The 13,996-nt window shown below is 31.2% G+C and overlaps 1 protein-coding gene across 2 annotated transcripts in view; it reads left to right on the top strand.

Annotated features, from left to right (window-relative positions):
* The first annotated feature begins 3,097 nt into the window (after positions 1 to 3,097).
* The window catches only part of LOC123708457 (homeobox protein abdominal-B-like), a 73,924-nt gene continuing 63,025 nt past the window's right edge, over positions 3,098 to 13,996 (top strand). The window contains exon 1 of one of the 2 annotated variants that reach the window (XM_045659169.1): positions 3,098 to 3,206. The gene's annotated coding sequence lies outside the window, so the exon portion shown is untranslated. Of the gene's footprint in view, positions 3,207 to 3,272; positions 3,294 to 13,996 lie in introns of those variants that run through there. The other variant, XM_045659170.1, reaches the window with a different exon arrangement.

Here is a 13,996-nt window from a genome sequence, read left to right on the forward strand (position 1 = left end):
TTTTCTTTACTCACAGTGGTCGCCTGAAAGAGATCGCTCGTAAGCGATAAGGCCGCCATTTTCCCTCCTTTTCATTTAATAATGTTCCATTTTTATATTGTGATGTAACGAAGTGTAAATAAATAAAAAAATTGAGGGATAGAAACAGTCCCTGGACACAATGGCAGGGAGTTATTTATAATTAAAAAAAATGTATTTTACATGCCTCTATCAGAAATGCGATACCCGATAATCTCAAAATTACCATAAGTTAGAAATTACTAATATGCAATTGTGTTAATGAAGCCTAAAAAATCACTGATAAATTTCTTACCAGTTCTTACCAGTCGGACTTCTAGGAAAATTTACAGAGAGGCCCAGACTCCTTCGGAATAATAACCTTACCAACGACGAAGAGACTTTGTTTCCTTATTAAATTATAAGTTGTAAATGTTTAATTAATTTTATTACTTTTTATGGTAGACTGACGATGCATTGTTGATTTACTAAGTGCATTTTCTAGTTTTAAGTTAATACAAATTGATGGCTTTTAATTTTTTGTCTATAATGATAATTGCATCCGCTTTAATAATTTGTGCAAAAAGTTTTAATATTAAGCCAGTAATTCCAAATGTACTGAAAAGTTTGTTTTTTTGTTGAACCATTCGGTTCGAATTTAAAATATTGAATTGACTAATTAGTCTATATTGCTGTGTTAGCCTAGTGGCTTCAACGTGCAACTTTCATCCCTGAGGTCGTAAGTTCGATCCCCGGCTGTACACCAATGGATTTTCTTTCAATGTGCTCTTTAACACTCGCTCAAGCGGTGAAGGAAAACATTGTGAGGAAACCGGCTTGCCGTAGACCCAAAAAGTCGACGGCGTGCGTCAGGCACAGAAGGCTGATCACCTACTTGCCTATTAGATTAACAAAAGATCATGAAACAGATACAGAAATCTGAGGCCCAGACCTAAAAAGGTTGTAGTGCCATTGATTTTTCTTAATTAGTCTATTTATTAAGTAAGGTTTTACGCTGTATATAAGAAAAAGGAGTCAGGAAAAGTGGTGTACAAACGGGAATGGTTATTTATTTTCATGAATATCATTGATTGGTACTCTCCATACAATAACGTCCAACAATTGAATAGTATATGATAGCTTTCATTAGTATTTTTTTGTTTATATATATTTTCTTTAGCTAAATCCCCGACTATATTGTCATCGGAGGTTGGTAACTTATGTGCGTATAGATATAACTCATTAGCAAAAGTTATATGATTAAGTACTGTTTATAACCGTTAACAACTTTTTGTATTATACTTACAGCAAACTTTAGAAAGGTATCTTTTAAGCTTTTGTTTAACATTATTTCAGTCCTATAAATTTTTCGGTTTTGTACCTGTCATATGATTGGACTATCAATCATGTAATACCGTCTCTTCAGCTGTATTATTACAGGTACCAGGTACCCACATAGTTTATTGGTACATTTATACAAACCATATTTTGACTTTATTATATTATTCTGTAAAGTAAAGAAGTTCATATAGGGAAAGGTTTTGCATTTTTACTAGGTTACTATTTTTACTATAGGCAATATGCATTTATTAAAGCACTCCTGCCTTTGACGCTAAACGTTTAGACCAAGATTCAAAGTCAAGACTTTCGTAAGTAAAATTCAATAAGTTTTTGAGAAGTCATACTATATTCCATATTCCCTGACTCATTAGTTTACGTAGACGTTTCAAATACTTTGACAAACTACAGCTACAGGTAATAATTCTCACTTGACAGTTGGGTTAACATCAAATAGAGGTCATATAATAGTTCTCTAGTCGGTGGGCGCTTCATCATTATACCATTACATAAAAGCAAGCCATTAAATGATAATAAACACCTAAATTGTTGTTGGAAAAAAGATAATGATTTTTATAAACCTTCATTATTTCAGCTTTGTGGATCTATTTTGATAAGATTTGTTTGTTTTTGCTTTAGTGGACTAAAATGTTTTATTAAAGTCTAGATAAAACATATTTGTGATTCGTCAATAAATGTTTAGCTATTTTTATTTACCTAAAAGTCTAAAAAATATAATTCAATACCTATATTTAAGGATGAAAACGTCTAATGTAGATTAAATAAACATTTAAAAAATGGCAGTTCATTTATATTTTAGATTAACTCTACGGCAGGTTTACTATCTATGCACTCTTACTGTTATATCAAACTGTATTGACCTTTTGACTTCTTTTGAATTTAGAATTCATAGAATAAGCCGGTAAGTAAATAAATATAGATTTGATTTTCGAATTATATTCCCGAGTGTGTTTCCGAGTTACTGGCTGCTATGTTTTTTTTATGTCTATAGGCCCATAGTACAGGGAGTCACAGTCCGCTTGGCGGCTTTCTACAGAGTATGTTATCTGATTGAGATTATAATAATTTGACCACGATGGGTAAGTTTTACAGCTAACGGCGCAAGTGCTGCTAATTATTGTCGGCATAGATACTGTGAGCGGGACTTGGTTTATTGCTGATATCTTTCATATCGTAGATATCATATTTGAGAAAACGTTATTTATGTTGCAAAGTTATGGTTGTATTATCTGAATATATATTCATTCTAATATAGCTTATTTTGTAGACATTAAATGATATTTAAATCACCAATTAGAACCATAAAACAACGAAAGAACATGTATAATACAGAATTGTGAGACAATTGAATCAAGCAATATATGTACACTGTTTAATCGTACACCTCTACACTCTGAGGTCGGGCATTAAACTCTTATTATGCTATATAAACAGGTAGTTTTAAAATGTACAAACTTAAGATACCAACGAATATTCGAATATTTTTTACGTAGAATATTTTAAAGACATTGCGCTGATCAGTTCGTTAAAAGGATAATATAGATTAAGAAGAGTTTGGTCATGCCATGCAAGATATGTACGTTCTTATAAACAAGCACTCGACACATGGGGGTTTCTAACAGCGAGTCGAATTTGAGATGAGGGATGAGTTTCATCGGCGCGCGCTTGCTAGTTTGAACGCGGTCGCACAGTGTGCTCGTAGCTCCGCCCGCCAGCCGCATAACGCCGAACGAACCCGCTCTGAACGGCCGCACCACCTCGCGCGTAAAGTGTAATTAATTTACAACCAGTAAAAGTGATGATAGTTAATCGACTATAAATCTGTGCAGTGTTGTGTTCGCGTGTCGCAGGTAAGTGATAATTGATAAACGGTGTTTGAGAAACAAATATGAAACAATGGCGGCAGCTTTGGGCGCCGTGTTTGTGTTAAATGGCTGGTGCGTTATTTGTGTATGTGTTGTTTCCTAAATACCAATTGGATTTTTACCTTTAACAACTAAGGCTAGTATAGCCTTTTAATTTATCCTATAAAGTTCAAGAATTGTTAGATATTTTAGGTTTTGAATCAAACTTATTTTCTACCTAAGCTATAAAACACATTTATTTGTGGACCTACCTGATTATAAAGAATAAGAATAAATTTTTCTTAATTAATTACAATACTTAATTCAATTCAAATCAAAATGCATTTATTCATATACCTATATTGTAGGTGCATAGGTATATCTAACACAATGTACAATTAAGAACGTCAAAAAAAGAAATATACATTGAATGCTTCTAATTTTACATTAACTCAGTTCTCAAATCAAGGGCGTAGAACGGAAGAGAAGAACTGCCAATAAACTCTCCGCCACTCTTTATAATCGTCAAGTTTTTTGTTTTACACAACGTTTGTAAGGAGCTGCAACCATTACACCATGTAATTTAAAACCTATAAACTGATATCAAATTTCAAAGCTGTCTTATGTTCTAGTACCTAATTATAATTTATCTCTGAGGGTTAAATAATAATTTTTAAATACCTTTATAAATAAAGAGTTTATCGACCTTATAATAATCTATTCACAGTACATTGATATCTACAAAACGACATTAGAACTGTCCCGCAGAGTCGCTTTACGACATCAATGTTGCGTAAGATTTCTCATCTACAACTTGGGTGTCTTTATGTTGAGATACATAAAGCATCATAAACTATCGCTTTTAAGAATCAAATTTAAATTTTGAACCTTATGTCTAGTGCGCTAAGGTCGTGTGACTCCGGAATGAATATGTTCGATGCACGTGGGTTAAACTACGTTATATGACTTTATGGTTGATATTATTCATTTAGCGAATCGTGATAGACGGATATAAATGATTTATGATTGTTGTTTGTATTGATTATTTAGTACCTTGTTTGTATGCATGTTTGAATCATGGCCTAGATCAACGCGGAGTAAAAGTATGAACAGCGCTAGTTCTAAGCGAAGGCGAAGGTATCGACGACCTTCTCTTTAAACTCTTTGTATATAGTGAAAGACTACTATAATAGATTTAGCTAAGTTCATTTATTTCTATAACGATTCTTATTATAATGTGACGCCGAATCGCTTATACTAAAGTAAACTAGCGTATCTATTGCAATGACTTTTCTTTGTTTTGTTGATTGTAATTTATTTATTCATATAAGAATATTAAGTACTAGATTATCTTATTAATTAAGACATCTAATAGTGTAGTATGGACTCAGTTTCCGCAGTTTAATGCCTATTTGGTCCGTTGTGCGTTCTTGAGACTGATAATATATTTTAAAAACTATTAAAACAACTAAAACATCATTTTCATTACTATAGAAGAAAAGTTATAAGAATGAACTTGATACAACTAAAAGAACCATCAAAAGTGTTTAACACCTGGCTTGATACAATTAATAGTTAATGTATAAATAAAAGGTATAACAAGTTGGTAGATGGAACTTAAATATATAAAGCTTATAATTTAAATGTTGTTAACATATCGTTGAAATATTATATTATTAATGTTTTATTCAGTAACAAATCGAATTTATATGAATACTTTTTTGAAAACATTTATTTTTTAATTTCGTGTATTAAAAACAATGCTTCATTGATTTCTGAGTGAGTTGTGAAACATGAAATTAATAGGTTGGTTGTATTTTTCATACTCTCTCTTCAGTCGGAACAGCAAAGCCTGGAGTCTGGAGCGGAAATTCTATTTCTAATTTCTGTCCAGTGCCTCTCTTATTACAGCGTATGGTTTTGAGGACAATGAGTCTTTCAATTTATCGGTCCAACCAGTTAGTGAACGGCCACGTCTTTTGCCTTTTGTGTTACCAACCAGGATCAGTTTTCTCAAGCTCTCATCGTCTCCGAATATTATATGGCCGAAATATGATATTTTTACAGTATACTATTGAGTGTGTAAACCTAGTGTGCTAGACTTTAAGTTTTTAAAGGCCGGCAACGCACTCGTGAGCCCACTGACATTGAGTATCCATGGGTGGCGGTATCACTCAACATCAGGTGAAACTCCTGCCGTTTGTCCCACGTTCTATTAAAAAAAATGGGTTTTCTATAAAAGTATTCCTTAAAACACATATAGTATACATAAATAGAGAACAAGGCTAGTCTCGAACATATATACAATATAAGTATATAGGGTACAGTAATAGCAGACAGAGGGCCAAGTTAATTTCCCGCTTAGTTAAGTTTATGGCGCGCCGCTGATTGGATATTGATTAGAACCACCGTTTCACCAGTAAATGGTGATTTTTGTAAAATAACATCGTACAAATACAAATTTACACTCACTACGAGATTGTAATTACCGATGTAAGCTTTACGAGTCCCCTTGATTAAATAAAACATGGCATTAAATCGTTTTTAAATGGAATTTGTAATGGTTTTACGTGGTAACTAGTTTTGTTGAGTTTTATTTAGATTTTTACTTTTGTATCTTGTGTTAATAAGCTTAGATACACGACAATTTTGATCTATATAAATTTAAAAAGGTACTGAAATCGTGCCATTTTGGGCTACTTTTGAAGCCTTCACAACTTGTACACTATTTACACATGACACATACAAAACAATTGAAACTTGTGTCTATGGCAGCTCTTAAGTGAAACGCTATTATTCATTATTTAAGTTATTCCAAAAATGACGGTAGTAATAATGATTATCTTCTTTTCATTTTTATTTTCATTCATGACAATTTTAATTTTTATTACAAATACACATTTTTAGCGGATATTAACCGGCTTTTTAATAGTATTTTGCAAGTGAGATTTCCACTATTACCCCTGTTTGTATGTATGTATACGTTTTCGTCGTATCAATTGTTTCATAAATGCTCCATGTATGATCTATAATATTTATTTTAGAATAAGCCTTTCGGTTCTATAGTTCTTCATACAAATATACATCGTTATTTACAAAAGATATATAATTAATAAATAATGTTCATAAGACATCTGAGACTAATTTTAGAAGAAAATACAATTACAACATAATAGCCTTATAAAATACTCTAGTAGTATGTGTACTGTAATTACTGTTACTACTACTATTACTGTTTTCAATCAATATCAGTCAAAGAAGGGTGACAATTGTCAATTTTGGGACACTAACCGGAAGCGGTGGTGTTCCGGCGCATGCACCATACGTATTGGATTTCGAACCGGTGTTGCTCTCACATTTAACCACACCAAATTTACTGATTACAATAATACTTAAGCATCCAGTGCTTGGAGTAGGGCACCACCGTTGATTAAAAGTGCTAGTCTTAGTCTCATCGATTTTTGGATTCTTTCTTTTACTTCTTTACTTTTCGTATGGAGGTTTGGCTATTCAATAATTACCATTAAAAAAAGTACGAAGAAATGTTATTTGTATACCTAGCCTGTAACTTGACTAGATGTTTTTGTATGTCACAAAAACATATCGATAAAAAAATGATCACCACGTGTATAAACAAATTTATTCGGATTTTGTTAGGTGAATTTTCAATCATTTTAATGTTAGTTTAAATTATAAGTTATTCATTGTTATTATTATTCTTAACGGTTTATTAATGTTACAACAATCCGTTAGTTTCTTAATTTTAGTTACGTTCTAATATAAGTTAAGTATATTAGTTGTGTTAGTATGTTTTAAAAAAATAACTTAGTTTTTTTGTCCTTTGTAGTGTTGTAGTACTTCTATGGCCCCTTTTAAAGTAAAAGCCTCCTCTATATTTCACCATTTCTCTTGAGCAACATTCATTTTATTTTTTCCCGCTAGTTCCATAGCGTCCTCTGTCCATCTTTTCTTTTATCGTTATTGTCTTGTTTCAAGTGATGATTTCAGCATCATTCTAAATCAGTATTTATAATGTTTTTTGTGATTTCCTGACTGTAAACTTATCGATTACAGCAAGGAAGTGCGGTCATATAATTACTGTTGCGTTTATGCCTTTACCTGTGATTACAGTCTAGACTTGAGCTAAAATGACTATGCAAATTAGTGTTTTCTATAATAATATAGTACAAGAAGTCATCTTAATGTAATTTAATATTTTATTGTTTATAATTAACCTATGTTGAATGTCAGGATAAATGTGAAGTAAAATAATATTCAGTTTTATTAATTAAAATAAACCATTGATACCTAAACCATCAACCGGTTAATACCGTTCAGGCCCCGCTACCAATTCAGGTTTTGTAGCACGTGATTTAAAATTTATTCCACTTTCCCGCATAACTTAATGTAAATATTGCATACAAAAAAACCTATATGGAAAAATCAAGGCGCAATCGAAAAGAATATCCATAACGCTAAATAAATTCACGAGGACAACTTACACGTCACATATTGGGTATTACGTCACACACCCGAATGAGGTATTACAAATATATTAAATATTTTTTAATTACTTTTTGCTTCTTAAGTTTCGTAAATGTCTGAACCTTTTGGTACATATTATGTATTTGATCTTTGGCTACATCGTTCTACAAAGATTTATACGTGTTTTGTATTGATTTTAAATTATTACTGATATAGGTCAAAGGTGCCTAGTTATTTTTTAATACTTTTCTTAACCGTTAAAAACTTTATGTACAATGGAAATAAATATTAATCGAGTAAAATTAGACATGCCTATAAGGTATAAGGTAAGTACGCAGAGACAATTATATATGAAATTTGTTACAACATTAGGTAACGTTTACATGTGTCATACTAAATATACTTACTTATATTTTGTTTTCTAATTAGGTATAATCTTAATTTTGTCCTTGTAATTTCTTTATCAGTAGGCCTTCCCTACAATCTCCCTCTCAAAACCAAATAATTGAATTCCTTGAAGCCATTTAATCAGAATATAATTCGTCAAACTAAAGCACGTTCCTTTTCCATACAACGTATAGAGAATCCATGCATAATTTAGTAGGATTATCTTGACACCCCAAACCAATGAAGTAGCTTCGATTTAAAGATGGCAGAACAGAAGGCGGAGTAGGCGGAGCTTAAGCACGGCCCTTTACAAATGGCGCCGAAATCGACCAATGCCAACACAGATAATACAATATTTGAACTGTCAAGTTTGTGAATAATTTATGTTTTGAATTTTTTATGAATGAAATTTTTAGAATAGCTTTTTAGTTTTTATGAATGAGTTTTTTTTTATTTATCGGATGCGTGGTAGTGTAAGCTAATTATCGATATTATATTGATAATTTTTTTTACTAGTAAAAAGCTAATTACTAAGCAAGCTTAACACATTACTAAAACATCAATTTGCATGCTGTTTTCATATCTATAAATTATGATTTCATATTTCCACAAGAATACATAATTATTTTGTGCATAAAAAATTGTATTGTTGGGTATCAAAAGAATTGTAGGTACATATTTGCAGCATCATTTAGTTGACAATACGATAATAAACCTAATTTAAAATTAAAGAAAAACGTTCTTTAGTTAGTCGCCATTAGTGCCATCTACAATTACATTTAATTTATTATATTTTACTTGTATAGTAGTTAAGAATCTTCTACGTCTTATTGTTGTCATGTAGTTTTTTCATAGATGTCAGTGTTACGAACACCTTATAAATCCTTAGAAGTATAGATATTTCGTAATAGATGGCGCTTTTTCACACAGAAAAGTTTTCATTCTTATACACAAGATGGCGCTTTACAGAAAAATAATTTGGTTATTTCTACATACCCGCTGCATACTAATAATTACTAAAAAATATTAAATAATACGCACGTGGTTCCTAATGATTTAATGTTAAGAAAGTATATGCTACTAAAGTAATACATAGCGCTAAAGTTAATTGAATTTTTTGTTAATAGGTGACTCACTATTAAAACATACCCATAAATTTACTAGAAGTCTTATTTTAAGTAAATTTTGAATAATTTAATGTAAATTAACACAATAACATGAAAGATTAGATATATAGACTATTGGAGGAGCTCTTTGTCAACACCTAAGTCGGTACCTACTCCTAACACCTGTAGGTATATTTTAGATTTGAAGTTTCTATTTAGAGCCTCTCAATTATTATTATTATTTTCAATTCAAGTAAATCTGTCTGTTATTAAGCAAGTTTGAACTTCGATAATATGAAATTGGGAAATTATGTGTTCCTCTATCAGAGAATACTATCATGTTTGACTATCATTTTATTATTGAATTATAACTTGTAGTATTATTTTTACTTAATAGTATGATAGGTTTAATATAAGCTATAATTTAAAATGCAGAAGGAGTACTCCACCACCTTCGTCATATTATCATAGCTTACCTACATATTAAGAACTACGAGTAACTTGCCTATTAAGAAACACAGTTAAACAATTTTTAAACATTAAAAAATAGTGATGAAGAAATACAAGTCTATTGACAGACCATTTGTTTTGTTTTTATTTTTAACTACAGTTTATTTGTCTTTGCTAATTCAGATTGAGTCATTTCATTCATGACACCTAACTCTTTTATCAAACCAAATTAATGTTACGCCACAGATTTTCTACTTCTTTACTGTTAGCGTTTATTTGAAGGTATTAAAAATTGTATTTAAGTTGTACTTACTAATCAGAAGGAATCTTTGTAATCTAAAGGCCTTATATTATTATTAAGAGTACAAGACTTTTGTTAACATAATTGATTAGGCAGCGAGCAGTTATTGGTAACTATAGATGTCATTCAAGCAACGTTGGGGGGAAAGCAAAATACTACAGGGAAAAGAAGGTAAGGCGTAAATAACTTAACAAAATTACAATTAATTTATGTTATATTTTTTTTTGTTTATTTAAGTAATAATAATTCAAATTTTGTATTGATTTGTCAACGGAGCTTCCATGTGTTTAAATTATTAATTTATTATAAAACGATGTCGATATTTAGGATTAAGTGCTACCTCATGAAATTTTCCTTTAATGTACGAAAGTTTAAATTTCGAACAAAATTACTTAAATCGTTGTTCATCTGCAGAGGTGTCATATGTTGTCGTAGGTACTAAGAGCGTTGAGAATCCTACAAGACAGAAATCGGTTAATATGTTTCTATTATTTAATATTCATAATACACCTCTAGCAGAATAACGAAAAGCAAAACCCAATTATTTGGATAAGAATTCATAATCTAATCTTAGTCCTCGTAAGATATGAAACGCGTAAAAGCTTTAGCCACTCAACTGTATAACTACGTATGCATACCTAACCAAGATAGGAGCAAACAATAGATGTAGGCACGAACGGATACATTTACTCTAAAATCACACTTATGTGTTTGATATACAGAATATTTTAGCTTAAATAATTTTCCCCCATACGTTCAGGGAGAATGGGGTGGCAACATTTATTGATCGTCAGCCATTTTAGATTCGCGCATGCTCGTCGCAAACTTAATTTCCTTTTAAGGTAATTGCAGAGATGGCGCTGCTAATTTTATTTTAATTACATTGGGTCCCTTTGTAGGGAACTGTAATTATTTTATACTTACGTAAGTGAATGCGCAATTCTGTTGGAATTTCTATTACGACTAGTTCTCAAGAATTTACATGGATTAGTTGATACTTAGATGTTAAAGATATATGAAACTATAACATCCACATACCTATGCAGCTTTAGTAGGATAAAAAGTCCGTGGTTTTTATACATTAGCTAAATTCCTATATGTTTTGGTACATTCAGAATACCCACACATGTAGCGCCTTCTTTTTCTTCTGCTGCCACTTTATTTCTAATGGTTAGTTGCTTGAATTGCCAGGTATCTGGCGCTAGTCTAAAAAGTTTCTCGGCAGATGTGATTCCGGTAAATTCCCGTACGTCCCGAAACCACGACTTTTTCCTTCTACCAACGTACCTTGTAGAGGTAGTAGCGTAAAGTAGTGATATTATTATTATGTTTCGTTTATTATACAAATGTTAATTTTACCTACATACATACTACTTTGAGTGACTACGAAAATAGATATTCCATTTAATATACTACTTTAAATCAAAACCTAACATTCTTGTATTATACATTGGTTCTATATACGTTGTAATTATTACTTCTTATTATTCATTAGGTTGTTTACGAAACGTCAACTGTCACCACGTTGAAGGCATTGCTTCTATTATACGATATCAATGAGGGCTTGCAGGTGTTTTAGTTGTGGTAAAATATATGGGCAGTGTTGCCCTAGTGGCTTCAGCGTGCGAATCCTGTCCCTGAGGTTGTAGGTTCCATCCCCGGCTGTGGATTTTCTATTAGTATGGAATTTAACATTAGCTCGAACGGTGAAAGAAAACATCGTGAGGAAACCGGCTTGTCTTAAACCCAAAAAGTCGACGGCGTGCGTCAGGCACTGAAGACTGATCAGTTACTTACATATTAGATTAACAAATGATCATGAAACGGATACAGAAATCTGAGGCCCAGACTTTACAGAGGTTGATGCGCCATTGATTTATTTTTTATATCTTTTAAATATATAGACAGAGTTTAAGGGTATATAAAAACGGTATAGGTATACCATTAGTTAGTTTTCTTTAGCAGGCTGAATCCAATTCTTTTTACAAAACAAAATAAAGAATGACTTATAAATAACGATCGAGCCATATCTAGTCATTGGTCGGTATAATACGAAATATAAATAGTTTTAAACCCGGTTGACCGAGGCAGCGTTGGTGGGATGAAGGTATTAAGGACCTCGAAACAATAGGGGTTCGAAGTTGGACCCAAGAAGCATTAAATAGATTGCGATGGCGAAATCTACATGACGAGGTTAAGGCACACAAGGGGCTGTTTAGCCATTGATAATGATAATAATATAATAGTTAGATGAACTGTATTTTTGAAATAAATTAATTACTGCGAATGCGTTTGATGAGTTAAATGCGATGCAGATTTCTCCAGTCACAATCAAGGATACAGAAAACGTTTCAATCGATTGAGATTAGATTAAAAATACCTCACCGAAGTTAACATTCATGTATTTCTACATATACTTTAAATTTAATTTCCATTAAAACAGTATTAATCCAATCATACCTTTCTTAACTGCGAATAAAATAAGGCTGCAGACGTCAATTAAACCTTTAATAATTTATGCATAATAAAAATGATAATAATATTGTTAGTCGAATTTTTTAAAATACACAAGATACTTTTAAGAATACACTTGAAAGTTTTTATTGATATCACATTTTATCGATTATTTACGGTGAACATTTTGTATAACTGCATTTTCAGGTTTGTAAATGCTGTTTTTGTATGCATTTTACGAGCTACAATACGTGTAGGTTTTATATTATGCCATGTAAATTGATTTGAGTAGGAAGTATGATAAATGAAATTTCCAATTTTGTATATCCTTATTTACATACTATCACAATTGAATTATGTACTAAATATATTCAATACGTACTCAATTTCAAAAAATAAAATTAAAAACAGCGTGTGTGTAAGTGCATTATATAGTCCAGACAACAAAAAGTTTTAAATACAAAATAAAAAATGTCAATAGTACGTACCTTCAGTTAAATAAATTTAGATAAAATTCTGATATAGCGTTGTGATTACGACCGACGGCAAAAAGCCGTCGGTATCGTTGTGTGAGATAACAAAATCAAAGAAAAAAGTATATTTGAACCTGAATCATTTATATATCGCTTGTACATTATAGAATTATAAAATAAAAAGTATTTTAACATAAGCTGCTAGAATTACGACCATTTTCACCTTATCTGTCAATTCTATAATTATAATTAATAAATATATATTTATACGTTGGTTTTACAACAATTAAAGAAATCATTGGAAATAAAAACAACTATTAAATCTTTTAGTAACCAGTTTTAAGGTCAGGTTGACATAGGCCGCCTCTATTGCAGCTCATTCTGTTCTATCCTGGGCTAGCCTGCAATGTTTTATTTAAAACAGCTTAATTTATTATAAAAATTTGCCTTATCTGTGCAGTAATATGTTAATGAATCTATTCATTAAAATGTTTTCGGCACAAATCATTTTCAAACGCTCATTCATTCCTCTATGTTATATGATTAAAACATCTTCATACATATTTACAATTTAAGACAAACTCAATATTAAGTAAATAAAACAGTGTCAAACCTGTAATAAGCTTACTGGAAATTTAATAATATAGAAATCCACCTATTAATACTTACAGCACTTTGAAGTATTATCCTTTATTTTTTTTTAAAACATAAGCAGCTCATTTGTGATTAAGTTAGCTGATATGTAAACCTCAAGTCATTATTTGACAAAAAATACAGAGGTATATAAATATGATCCTAATTACATAATATTCAATCAAATTTTCTTAATGTAGAGAACCAACTAATTACTTTTCTACCTATTTTCCTTAAACAAAAAAACATTGTTGAACAAAACATAGAACTATATATAAAACCCTTATATACCTTTGAGATCGTCGTTCCCATCACGTGCTCTCGGTAATAAAAGCGTTGCCTCAGGAGAAAATGCTTTTCCGTAGCTTTCTTTTTTGCTTTTATACACTTTTCTTTTACGTCCCCGTCGGGAAAACGTGACGGTTATTTCTAAGAAAATTCCTTATGTCTCTGGTATTTGGACCTTCATTTGGATTTATGAGGGTCTATATATGAAGTTTTTGGATT

This window comes from Pieris brassicae, chromosome 4, assembly GCF_905147105.1.
Source record: "Pieris brassicae chromosome 4, ilPieBrab1.1, whole genome shotgun sequence".
Taxonomy (NCBI): domain Eukaryota; kingdom Metazoa; phylum Arthropoda; class Insecta; order Lepidoptera; family Pieridae; genus Pieris; species Pieris brassicae.